General features: G+C 37.9%; 1 protein-coding gene across 1 annotated transcript in view; it reads right to left on the bottom strand.

Moving 5' to 3' along the window:
- The window catches only part of CERK (ceramide kinase), a 52,646-nt gene that overhangs the window by 37,086 nt on the left and 1,167 nt on the right, over positions 1 to 14,393 (bottom strand). The gene's annotated exons all lie outside the window — the stretch shown is intronic.

Raw genomic sequence — 14,393 nt, forward strand, 5'->3', positions numbered from 1 at the left:
TGTGCTTTCACTTCATCATCAGTTTTGAAATAAATAAATGGAGTGTAGCTAAATGCATTTTTTTTCTCCTTGAAAAGTTCAGCATTTGATTGCCATGCTGCATGCTTTTTGTACTGTATTCTGCTGGTATTAAGAAGTAAATTCATATTCCAAGATTTATTTGCCAAGACAGAAAAAGTAGGGGTTATCAATAGATATCCACTATTTACATCTTCTCGCTTCTTTGATGAAACCCATATCCAAATGAGCTTCTCAAATACAATAGTATTCTCACCAGTAATGATTTTCATTTTTCCCACAGCATATTTTTTCTCTTGGCATTACTATTAATTTGGCAGTAATAAACTTTTCCCTTGCAGTCAATAAACAAAATGTTTCCAACTATGGCCATGTAAAGATTATATTATGTGAATATATTTATGGATCCTCAGATATTTTTTTTCTCTTGGCCAACCCCACTAAACCCTTATGGTAAGCCTTAGACAAACCAGGCATGGGCAAAATTGGGCCTTCTAGGTGTTTTGAACTGCAACTCCCACAATTCCTAACAGCCTACTGACTGTTAGGAATTGTGGGAGTTGCAGTCCAAAGCACCTGGAGGGCCCAAGTTTCCTCTCCAGCATCAGTAGTATTAGTTGTGACACATTACAACCACTCTAGAGTTTTCAAATTGCTCCATAGGGCACATCTCACATGAAGCAGCTTCCTGAGTCACCACAAAACCACTCGAAGCAGCTTCTGCAAGGAAAGGTTTCAGTCTGGAAAAGCTGAAACTGTAGACACTGATCTCTTCTCCTCTTACGCAATACATTTTCCTTTCAAGTTGCTTACTACAGTTCTAAGAACAGCAATTTCTGTTGCATCTCAGTTGTTTTCTATAAGACTTGTCAAAAATTAAATTGGTTATGCTAGTGATCTTGCTTTTAGTTGTTTTCAATGTAAAAGACACTTAGGAATAGTTGCCACTGCCGGCTTCTGAGTACTACTAACGTATCCAGAATTAGCTAAATGGGTTGCTGCTGTTGTCTCTGAGAGATCTCTCTTGGTGTCACCACCCACTACTGTTGCTAGAACTAGGTAAGATCCTCAAGTGCAAATATATATCAGTAGATGCTAAAATCAAACTTCTACAGTACATGTTTCAAACTCAAGGCACATGGGACAAATCCAACCCACCATATCATTTTCTGTGGCCCTCCGGATGCCAGACTACAATTCTCGTATTCCTTGTCATTAGACATAATGACTAGAGCTGATGGCAGTTGTGATACAGGGACATTTGGATGGGTATCACTTGTTCTACTTAGTCAGGATAATGGGGTTCGAATTTACATACAAGGCTTGTAGATATGATGTCTGACTTAAAAATGCCCTTTAACCTTTCCCTAATTTCAGAGTTACAAGTGCTGTTGGGCTGCAATTTCCATTCCCAGTCTGCATGTCAGATAATCAAAAGTGATGGGAACTGTCATTCAATAACATTTGGGCAACAAATTAGATAAAAACTAAAGAGCACCAACCACTATATATATATATATATATATATATATATATATATATATATATATATATAGTGGACTCAATGGTCCTTTGAAGGCAACCTTAAAGTAGATGCAACCCTTGATAAAATGAATATGATACTCCATTCTATGCCATAACAAGTACGATTTGTATACTGCACAACATCCTAGTCCAGCAATTTGATATCCAGTTTCACTTATCAACATTTCAGAAATATTTTCTCTCTCCAATGTCATTCTATGGTATGCTTTCAACCCAGTATAGTCAAAATTGATGGTTCACTATTTTCCATGGTTTCATGTATCCACATTTGTATGTGATGCCAGAGAAGAGTGCTACAGATATCATGAACTGCCAAAAACAAACAAATGGATCATAAGGTAAGTCAAACCAGAACTGTTTCTAAAAGCCAATATTGACTATGCTGAGGCTATTGTAATTTGAATATATCATGAAATGATGTGACTTACTCCAAAAAATGATAAATTTCAGTGGAAGGCAGCAGTAAAAGTGGTAGATTGCATTATATGGGGATTGCATCAGACAAGAAAGTTACAGTCCTGAGTTTGCAAGACATGTTGCGAGGCAGTTGATGACTGGGGTTCTTGGAAGTCATTACAGACTGGAGTCCTTGGAAGTCGTTATAGATGACTGGCATTTTTGGAAATTGATATAGAATCATAGAATCTTTGTAAGTCATACCTTACAGAAAATAACAACACAAGCTCCCCTTTACTTTTGTTTTGCATCATTTTATATAGAGAGCATTAGTCTTAATGATTAACATGTAATTTAAGGTTGAAAAAAGTAAAACGTTGCTAATTAATGACAAAATTTTCACAAGTAAGACATATAGAAGTCCAAAGCAGGAAGGATGCTAAAATTATTATAGGGCAAGGCATAAAAACAAAGAGAAGAAATGATTGAGTGTGACTGAAAACAATGAGCCTAGAAAAAAAGCTCTCAAAATGCACTGGATTTTTTAAAAAACCAACTGCTTTCCAGCACCTCTATCTGTGGAACCAGAGAAGAAAGATTGGGAACCCGGGACTTTCCAGATATTAATGGATTATTACTCTCTTCATTCCTGATCACTGGTCATGAAGGCTAGGAAAGCAGGGGGGCAGCCTTTCCTCAATATAGAGCAAACTATTGAAATCACCAGAATTCACAATAATCAAATTAGCTCCAGTCAGTTTTTGCATCAAAAGTCTCTAAAGTGAACCTATACTATACAGCAGTGGTTCTCAACCTGTGGGTCCCCAGGTATTTTGGCCCAGAATTACCAACTATTTTACCAACTTGGCCCAGAATTACCAACTATTTTACCATCTGTTAGGATTTCTGGGAGTTGAAGGCCAAAACATATGGGGATCCACAGGTTGAGAACTACTGCCACAGAGACAAAAGTAAAGCTGAGCATTAGGTAGATGGGAAAAATTGGCAGACAAAGCACTCTAATTATAGTGTGGGGTCCTGATTATTATTAGCATAAAGCAACAATTTCACATCTAGCACTTTAGGAATGAACCGACCAAGCTGTTTCCCTCCTTTTTTTTTTCTCCTACCATGGCTGCAAAGAGAGGTCTCAAAATCTCAGTTTCCAACTAGAGTAACTACCTGGTTAGTCATTATATCGTAACTGGGTCAAACATTGCCTAGCAGGGATTATGAATATTGAAGCAAGCCAAGGTAAAACTATAAGTTCTGATCCTATCTTTTTTTTTAATAAACTGTAAACTAAATTGAGCAGTTTCTAGTCCATTTATAACAGGAAGCTATGGCCAGTTTGTGAAAGGAAGTATTTGAACGCAAACTCTGTATCAGACATTCTTTTAGACCTGAAAGCAATAATCTTTGTCCCTTTTGCATTCAATCCCAGGTTACGTGTTGATCTGGTCTGCAAGGTAAGAGGGTACACCTGGCACCAGACTCTCAGCCTGCTCTTTGGTGGGTAGCTGAATTTTGCTTTCAGAAGTTGAGATTTCTAATCTCCTCTTTGAAGCTTGCTGAAGTGGAGGGGAAGCAAAATGTGTGAGCTCAAGTCCTACCTAGTTTGTGGAGTGCTAACATTAGCATTAACAACCAAACTTAACCAATGTCTCACAGTGTGGCTATCTAACTTTGATAGGTTTCCCTGCCTGGGAACACTTAACCCCGTAGCAGTGACACAGAGGTTAATAGCAGCCGTGGTCTCTTACAACCGTCTTGACCTTCCATTTTGCTACCTGCCCAGATCTGTCTGTAACCAGAGACAAGAGCAAGGGCTTTATTGCCTGAAGATTCCCTGAAGTATCTGTACTTCTATGTCCCTCTCTCAGAGATCAAATAGAAGTGGAATAGAAGTTGAAGCTTTATGTTTGCTGATTCATCATATTTCATTCTGCAGATGGAAGACTAGATGTTTGAAATTCCTCTTGTATGAAATATTCTCTTTCATAAATAACCATTCACATGCCAGTTTTCTGAATAAGCTTGTTCTTCAAACAAACTGGCAAGGAAGCATTGTGTTTTCTTCCTTTCTCTGATGCCAGATATTACTGGGAAGCATAAGAAGAAGCAAAACTGGATACTCTCAGCCAGCGTTTGCTATCGCTCTTCCTTCCCGCAGTGGAAAAAGGAGCAAAGCCAAATTCCCAACTGAAGTACCAGTGGTATGAGGTTTTTCTAAGTCTTAAGAAGGAATCCAATGACATCAAAGGTCATGGCCATAGTCTCTGATGTCCTCTGACTTCCAAGAAGGCTGGGGAAGGAGAAATCTAGCCCTCCCTGTGATATGCTGCTTGGAAGCAACATACTGTATTAAAACGGATTTTGATCCTGATTTGTTGACACAGCTACATTTTATCACTTCATCTGTTTAACTTGTACATAAAACTACCCTATGTAAAGCAGGATTAGACTCAGAGGAAGGAAGCATGAAAATTGCAGGAAGCAACACCAAGAATTTAAGATATGCTGATGGCATCATACTCCTAGCAGAAAATCGCAAAGACTTGGAATGATTACTGAAGTAAGTCAAGGAACAGAGTGCAAAGGTAAGTTTAAGTTAAATATTAAGACAACAAAAATGATGACCATGAGTGATTTTACATAAGCTTAAAAGTAGGCAATAAAGACATTGAAATAGTCGAAGATTTTCCATACTTTGGCTCAATTATTAATCCAAATGGAGATAGCAGTCATGAAATGAGAAGGAGACTAGCACTTGGAAGGATAGCTATGAAAGAAACAGCTAGGATCCTGAAATGTAAAGATATATAATTAAAGTTAGGATTGTCCATGCCATACATCGTATTTCAATGTATGGCTGTGAAAGCTGAACAGTGAAGAAAGCTTTTAGGATCAAACCACTTGACACTTTTTAAAAGAGTCCAATGGATACTGTGTACTGCTGAAAAGACAAATAATAGGTATTAAAGCTATTATGGCATAGTGGTTTGAATACTGGACAAGAATCTTGGAAACCAGAGTTCAGATTCCCATGGAAAATCAGCAGGTGACTCTGGGCAAGTCACTCTCTCTGAGCTTCGAGGAATGCAAAGGCAAACTGCCTCTGAACAGATCTTACAAAGAAAACTCCATAGTAGGCTCATCTTAGGGTTGTCATAAATGGAAAATGACTTGATGGCAGCTAACAACAAGAAGAACGAATCGAGTCTGAAATCTTGCTAAAATCTAAGATGACTAAACTGAAACTGTAATACTTTGGATATATAAGAGATATCGTGACTCACAAAGACAGCAATGCTTGCTAAGAACACAGTAAAAAAAGAGGAAGACTGCTTTATGGATGGATAGACTCAAACAAGGCAACCATAACACTGAGTCAAAAGGACCTAAGAAGGGCTGTTGATAATACAGTAACTCAGATGTCTCATTTATAGGATTGCTATACATCAAAGTCAACTTGATGATAGTCTACAATAACAAAAACATTTCAAGAAAAATATTCTTCTTCATCATCTACTCTCCATTCGACCTCATAAGTAACTAACTACTTCCTTACACACTCATCATGTAATCATGGAATTTCAAGAACCAAGTTGTAGCCCAGTTTATTGTAGGACAAATTACAATCTTTCAAGATGGACCGATAATCCAACCTAACCCCCAACCCCAACCCCAACCCCCCCCCCCCCCGCATTTTTTCTTGGTGTCTTGATTTTTAGGCCTACTCTTTGGGGCACGGATTAGGAAAATTGCATTGGACAGACTGCATCAGCTCTGGTTTCTCAGAAATTGCTATCATGATTTTCTGTGGGTGAGCAGATAATGTAATGACTGATACATGGCATACATTCTGTACCTCAAAAACTAGAGCTGATAGGAGAAAATTGGTGCCATCTTTGTAATAAGCATGCCAAATGCATCCAGAAACACTTCTAACATTTGAGGCATCAAAATGTGTTGGCCAGTGAATACACTGAAAAACATTGGAAGTGAATTCAACATCCTTTGAGAGAAAACCAAGCATACAATCAAAAAGTGGGTGGATACTCCTTAATTACAGTTGAGATTTCTGCTGAAACTCTATGCTAGCATGATGATCCATTTTGCTTGTGGCTGCACTTTTGTCCAGGCTGTGAAGGAAGTAAGGCAGAGTCATCACTGGCTTCAAGAGAAGGCAAATGTCTGCTCTGAGTAGTCTGTCTCTTCAGTGGATGGTGGTTACTAAGTGCATCCTCAAAGCTAAAGGTGCTTTGGAATGGCTGGCTTGGAAAATACTCTGTTCTGTGGATTCTGTATTTCAGGAAAATATTTTTTAAAGTTTTAGCTTGACTTGGTTTGCTATTAGAGAAACTTCATATTTACTTCAAATATAGTCATGCTGGCTTTGAGAGTTTTGGTTCAAGAAGTAACCTTTCTAACTTCTAGGTAAAACTGTGTAATTAACAGTTTTTTCTTAGTAAAGAGGTGGTTAGTGTGTAATTCAGCTGTTCTACATACTAGGTAGCGTTGAAGGTGGAGAAGTTGTGCCAGGAAAAAAATACGTAGATCAAATAGGATAGTATTGCAACTAGTATTATGTTTCTTAATTGCACGTACCAAGCACAAAATATATCTCATTCCTAACCACATTAGTAACCTTTCTGCTCAAACCGTGATAACGCTACTGACATTTACATGACACCAAATATCCCAAATGTGCCTGATCCCTTCTTGGAAGCAAAGCAGGGTCAACACTTGGATGGGCAGCTACTAACAAATACTCGGTCTGGTAGAGTATACTTCAAAGGAAGGAATGGGCAAACCCACCTCTGAATAATCCATGCCTAAGAATACCCTATGAAATTCATGGGGGTCAACATAAGATGAGAGGCAACTTGAAGGTAGACACAAAGTTGAATTAATTCTGTGTAAATGTGCAAAGAACTTTTGATGGAAAAGCTGTGTTTATTTGATTGTGGGGAATCTGTAAGTTTTCCTTGGCTACATCTAATCCTTTATTTTATGGAAACTCTCACCAACTGGCGCTAGTCCACATACCAGCACTTTGAGTAGCATTACTGTAAAACATTATTACACACTTTTCTATCAGAGATGAATACACCCTCCCCCCTCTCATAAATAAGTAACTACTTCCTTACACACTCATCTTCTTCAAGTAAACAATAACCCAGTCTTGGAAATACAGGCAGTCCCCAAGTTACAAACAAGACAGGTTCTGTAGGTTTGTTCTTAAGTTGAATTTGTTTGCATATTTATTTTAGTCTTGGATAGCATAAGGAATACCCCTGAGTTCTTTGTTTTGCTGTCTGCACCCCCTGTTCAGAAGATTTCACCTCACTTTCTGTCCCTGTGATCATTGGATTTCAAGAAATTTGGCTTGAGATAGATAGACAGACAGACAGATATCAGTCAATGATCAGCACCAAAATTTTGGCTTGTGCAAACAAGGATTGGTGATAAAGCTTCAGTGGAGACATCTTCTCCCCATGATAACTTTCATTTCCCTTCCTTGGGGTAATTTCTCTCACTTCCTGTTGTCTCACCTGCTTTTAACTCTGAGTCATTTGTAAGTCAGATGTTTATAACTCGGGGACTGATTATAAGCATAACATTAAGCAGATTGTTTTACTGTTTTCAGATTTTGTCCTATCCTCAAACACAATGGAATTAGAGTTCTGCTTAAATAGCTATATTGCAAAATAAAAGCTACTTGTTTGCCACAATAGTTGGAGCAAATTGTTTGAGAAAAGCATCATGAACCCAGTTTAAAATATTTGGTTAAAAAACTTGAAGAATGGGTCAGATTTTGAACTGAATTGCCTTTTCAATAGTCTTGAAAACTTTAAATAAGGTTTGCAAGTATTTATATAGTGAGATAGTGAAGAGAACTGTAATTTGCAAGGAAGTTCTAGTGCAGAAAGATCAGAAATTAAGAAATTAGAAATTAAGAAAAACTACATAGAACAACCTGGTTCCCTTGCTTTTTTGAATTTTACTTTTCAAAAGTGTAGACTGTCTTTCAAAAGGTGTCATACAAATTTAATCTCTATTCTGACAACTTTAATGTTATATTATATTTCAGCATCAGTGTGGGTCTTGGGGGCAGTGAAGCCAAACAAGAGCCTCTTTTAAAAATACCATTATTGTGGCTAAAAGTCTATAGACAATAACACAATTCTGTAGAGCTGTCTTTAAATGCTTTTAAAGGTAGGAAGACTATAAGGAATCTTCAAATGAGTTTATCTATGGCCCTAAACAAGTTTGTCTAGAAACTAGTCTAGTATTTTCAATGGGACTTAGATCAAGGTAAATATGTTTAGCTTTGGAGCTGAGGCAAACCAGTTCTGCACCTCAATTCAGTCCACTAAACTATGCATACAGTAGACTTCACAGAGCTATCATGTATATGGTACTTTCCTTTGGAAAATCTACTTGAAATTCTAGTAGATTTAGTGGAATGGGTGTAAGTGGGCCCTCAGTATCCACTGGGGTTTGGGTTCCAGGGACTAGAAGGTAAAAACATAATCCAAGGAAGCTCAAATTATTTATCATTTTATGTCCTTACATAAAATGATAAAATTATTGACAATATTTCTATCCTGCCTTTCTCAAACCCGAAGGCAACTCAAGGCGGCTCACAAACTGGCAGCAATTTTAATGCTATAACAATTCACGATATAGATAAAATCCATACAAAAACCATTAAAATATATAATAACGAATTTCTTCCTATTAATCTCATTTTCCAGTAGCTTCGTCTAAGCTGTTCCATGTTTCAACCTTACATAATTCTGTGTTCAAAGTTTGCTTTTTGGATTTTTGAAAATAACATTTTCAAACCATGGATGGTGAAATCTGTGGATATAAAGGGCTGATTGTAATCACCTAGGTAGTGGTTCCCAACCTTTGGGCCTCCAGGTGTTTTGGACTTCAACTCCCAGAAATCCCAGCCACCTTACCAGCTGTTAGGAATTGTGGGAGCTGAGGTCCAAAACACCTAGAGGCCCAAAGGTTGGGAACCACTGAATCCTAGTAAAAAGCTAATTTATGATAAAAAGATCTGTCTCCAACATCAATAGTGATATCTGTAATGAGAAGAAATATCAGTATAGCAGATATGAGTGCTATAAAAAGACTCAGCTGTTTGCTTTCCTATTAAATTCTAGAAATTCCCCTGAACAAATATCTCCAATAGTTGGAAAGTAGGCCAGGATTTATCATTCTTTAGAATTATGCAGTAATTTTTAGAGTGGTTTATAATAGCTGCAATACTAAAATGGCAGCAAAGCATCAGCATGCCTATTATTTGCTAATAAAAAGGAAAAAGAAAGAAGGAGGGAGAAAAGGAATATAGGATCACTTTTAAGCCTGTTTTTTTTGTATTGGAATAGAATAGATCTGTATGTGGATATAAAACTACTTTTTCAGATGTAATACAAATTTCTGTTATCACAGAATTGAAATTTAATTAAAGATTGTATATCTCTTATCTAGAAATCTGAAATGCTCCAATATTATCCACACGGTTGTCTGAGATATTGATAACATTGCTTTTTGCTGGCTTAATGTATACAAACTCGTTTTCATGCTCGAAATTGTTTTTTTTAAATACTGTGTATAAGGTTTATTTGAAATTTAGATTCCATCTTCTAAGATATCTCAGTATGTATATGCAAATACTCCAAAATTAATTTATAAAACCACAACATTGAAAACATTTCTGGTCCCAAGTGTTTCAGATAGGGATATTCAACCTGTATCTATCTTTTATTATTCTTTATAATCAGGGGAGAACTACACACAATGTGAGCTGAGATGTAGAGTGTTTCCAGACAGACCCTTCCTAGCACTACCAGTCAAAAGACTCTCAGCCAATGTTGAGGACATAGGTAAGTGTTATAAATTGAAGATGACCCTGTTCCCCATTATTCCATGTCTAAGACATGGCATTTACAGAATAGATCCCTTCTGGAAGGGTGGGATCTGTAGTTTCATCTGATATTAATTCCGAAGGAAGACAATGGGTAAAGAGTACAGTTAAATTTGAGGTTATAGTTTCTCTAAAGTACATTCAAAATGACAAGACTCACTTCATCCAGTTTCAATCAATGGTGATGAATAATTGGCTCTCCAAATAACTTGGAGTACATTTCCCTATAATTTGCCACAGGTAAAGGACAGAGGTGATTGTAGTCCACAGAATTGGATGGGGGATAGTTTCTCCATTCCTAAGTCTGGTGCACTTCAAGCCAAGTCTACTGCTAGATAAAATAAATCAGAGGTAAAGTTGAGTTGGAATCTGCATAATAGCAGTCCTAATGGCTTAGAGCAGGAGTTCTCAGTAGTTGTTTTTGCTGGGTCTACACCAGTGGTTTAACCCACAACTCCCAGAAATCCTAGCCAGTTTACCAGCTGTTAGGATTTCTGGGAGTTGAAGACAACCCACAGGTTGAGAACCACTGATCTATACCATAGTCACAGATCAATGGACAGAAAATCCATCTCTGTGCTTATCAGAAGTACCTGAGTCCATCTATGCCATAGAATTAATGCTGATTGGCATCACTTTAACTGCCATGGCTCAATCCTATGGAATCATATGATACGATCTGAAGAGGGATCATGGGAGCTGTAGTTTTATATAGTTTCTTTTCTGCCCAAAAGCATTGGTGCCTGATCACACTACAAATCTCAGTATTCCTTTGTATAGAGCCAAGGCAGTTAAAGTAGTGACAAACTGCATTAATTTACAACGTAGATGGCTGTATCTAGTAAAACCTGATTCACAAACATAATCCTACGCACTAGCAATCATAGATACAGTCACCAGAAATCAGTTGCTGGTTCTGTAAGTAAATACTTGGTTTAAACTGGTTTCTCCAGGAATTATCAATGAAATTAACATAGATACAAACTTATGTTGCATGAAAAGTCGCTCAAAAAATCAGGCAGAAAAAGGTGGGATTTTCCTTATGTTCAGTATGTTTAAGGGACAGACTGAAAGGCCATTTCTGAAACTTATGTTGACCTTTTGTAAAAGACAAAAAATGATTCACTGCTGAAGATTGACTTAATCATAAAACTTTTATTAGCCGTTGTCCAAACATGCCACCTGTAGCAACGATTACAGAAATCTAATGTGTAGTTACATGCCCCTTTCTCTCTCTTTTCTTTTAAAACTATTAACACTTTGCAGGGGGAGGAGAACTAAACATGTGGTTTTCCTAATGGGCTTTGGAGCTGATAAGCTTGTAAAAGAGCTTTCAGGATGGTGGCAACTGATCTTATAGAACTCTAGACAAGGCTCCCCTGCTGTCAAAACCAGCAAAGAATATTTCACTGCAAGCCAGACAAACAAAGTTAAATAGACCGTAATATTGACAAAACACGACGGAGAAGGAAATGAAGGTGGCTTCCACCCACACACAGGGCTCTGCAAAAGAAAGACGTAGAAGAAAACAAAATTATGCTCCTAATTAATAATCTAGTTTGGCCTTAGAAAAGTGGTGGACACTGTGCATTTGGCCAGCAGACAAGAGGCCTTTGTATTAGTTGAGCATTTAAACAACTTTTTATGTAGACGCAGAGAGAGGCATACTGACAATACTTCTCTGATGGTTCTGTATTCGCTACCAGGGAGTTACTTTGTAAGAGCGAGATATCTTGATTTACCTGTTCATTGAGAGCTTTCCAAGCATTTCATGTGGGTGACATATTTGTTACACATGCATCATTTTGTGACACAGTAACTCAGCTTTGTAGCAAACCGGAAATTAAACCACTCCCTTATAAGATATATGGATTGGATACATTACATAAACTGTAATAATGAAAATGTATGGGAACATAGCTCATGAAAACATTTCAATTATATATATTTAAAATACATGATTTATTGCTTATTTTACAGTTTGGGCAAAACACCTAAAATGTTGCAACACAATTTGCAAAGCTCTGTTTTAGAGCTGTTTGGACTAAAGCTGCTGTCTGAATGCCAGATGTTCACTCTGCTCTTCTTGAACATAGAAAAAGAAATGTTTTCTCAATATAAGTCCTGCTTAACTTGAAAAGAAATGAGCCTCAAACCCCATTGAGGGCAAACCTGTTGACATGAGGGAGAAGATGATATAGGTTGGACATCCTTTATCTGGAATTCTGAAATCCAAAATACTCCAAAATATACATGGGCGGCTGAGATGCTTTCTGATGTACACAAACATGGTACACTGCACAACATTATTAAAAAAATATTGTATACAATGACCTTCGGGCCATGTGTGTAAGGCATGTATGAAACACCAATGAATGTCATGTTTTGATTTGGATCAACTATATTGTATATTGCATTGCTTTTACCACTGTTCACTACTTTGAGATTCTTTAAGAAACATGGTATAATAATAATAATATTAATAACAACAATATTCCAAGATATTTCATTGTGTATATGTAAGCAGTGTTGGATTGAGGACAAAATAGGTCATGTGCTAGTTAAGGCTCCTTCCACACAGCCATATAACCCAAAATATCAAGGCAGAAAATTCCACATTATCTGCTTTGAACTGGGTTATCTGAGTCCACACTGCCATACTGTATATTCCAGTTCAAAGCAGAAAATGTAGGATTTTATTCAGCTGTGTGGAAGGGGCCCAAGTGATGAGGCTCCTTCTTGGGCCATGAAAGGGGTAGGCCTGATAGGCCTACAGGCCTGCTTTGTAGTACAGTCCCATAGACTATCAACTCTGTCATCATGTCTGCAATTGCTCTGAAACAGAACACTTTCAAATTTGGAACTGCACCACATACTGTAAAGAAAATCCATTATGAAAAAATTATTTTGGCCATTATGAAAAAATTATTTTGGCAGGAAGATTAATGGGGCCCTGTGGTTAAACATACCTAAGTACAATGGTAAATCAGGCACTGTATTAGGCAAGTGTTCCAAAATCCAGGAAAAAAATCCAAAAATTGTCCACATGGATGGCTGAGAGAATGACACCTTTGCTTTCAATGACTCAGGCTGGATTTGCACTGCTCTATACATCAGGATTTGATCCCAAATATTCTGGTTATCCCACACAGCTCCCAATGCCATATCAGTGCAAAACCATAGAGTTCAACATAGCCAGCTCTGGCACTGTAGACTCATACAATCTAGTTCAAAGCAAATAATCTGGATCAGATCCTAGGTATAGAGTAATGTAGATCCGACATCATACTTCATACTTTAAATGTATGAAGTGAGGTTTATGCTACGTGGCGCAGCAGGTTAAAAACACTGATCTGCTGAACTTGCTGACCAAAAGGGCAGCGGTTTGAATCCAGGCAGCAGGGTGTGCTCCCACTGTTAGCCTCAGCTTCTGCCAACCTAGCAGTTTGAAAACATGCAAATGTGAGTAGATCAATAGGTACCGCTTCGGAGGGGAAGGTAATGGTGCTCCGTGCAGTCATGCTGGCCAAATGACCTTGGAGGCGTCTATGGACAATACCAGCTCTTTGGCATTTGAAACACCAATGAATTTCACATCAGTAATTGATTTTATTGAATATATGCTTTTACCATGTTTTTACTTTTGTATTTGTATTTTTAATGTTTGGGTTGTGCATTTACATGTTGTAAGACACCTTGGGTCAGCTTGCAGAGAAAGCCTTAAATAAATACCTTAAATAAATAAATAGATTTGGATCGCCAGTTTATCTTCTTCTGTAGATACGAGTTTTCTCAAATTTGGGGTGTGTGTGTGTGTGGGGGGGGGGGTGGATTTGAAACTTGGTACATTGCACAACATTATAGAAAAACATGGTAAAAGGTAAAGGTTGCCCCTTGACATTAAGTCTAGTCAAGTCCAACTCTGGGGGGTAATGTTCATCTCCATTTCTAAGCCGAAGAGCCAGCCTTGTCTGTAGACACCTCCAAGGTCATGTGGCCAACATGACCGCATGGAGTGCCGTTACCTTCCCACCGAAGCAGTACCTATTGATCTACTAACATTTGCATGTTTTTGAACTGCTAGGTTGGCAGAAGCTGAGGCTAACAGTGGGCGCACACCCTGGAGATGGTGGTAGGGTATAAATAAAGTTTATTATTATTATTAACCTTAATAAATGGGGCTACAAAGTGGAGAAGAGCAAACCACAGATCACCTACTGCAATGCAACCTGAGCCCTGCCACATGCACAATGGAGGACCTTCTTATAGCAACACCAGAGGCACTCCAGAGTGGCCAGTTACTGGTCAAAGGGCATTTAATCAACTACCAAGTCTGCAAACTTTGTGTTTTGTTTGTTTGTTTTTAATGCAATGCAACAATAAATAATAATATTAATCTACTCACATCTGCATGTTTTCAAACTGCTAGGTTGGCAGAAGCTAGGGCTAACAGCGGGAGCTCATCCCATCCATGGTTTCGAAACACTAG

Source organism: Anolis sagrei, chromosome 5 (assembly GCF_037176765.1).
Source record: "Anolis sagrei isolate rAnoSag1 chromosome 5, rAnoSag1.mat, whole genome shotgun sequence".
In the NCBI taxonomy this organism is placed as follows: domain Eukaryota; kingdom Metazoa; phylum Chordata; class Lepidosauria; order Squamata; family Dactyloidae; genus Anolis; species Anolis sagrei.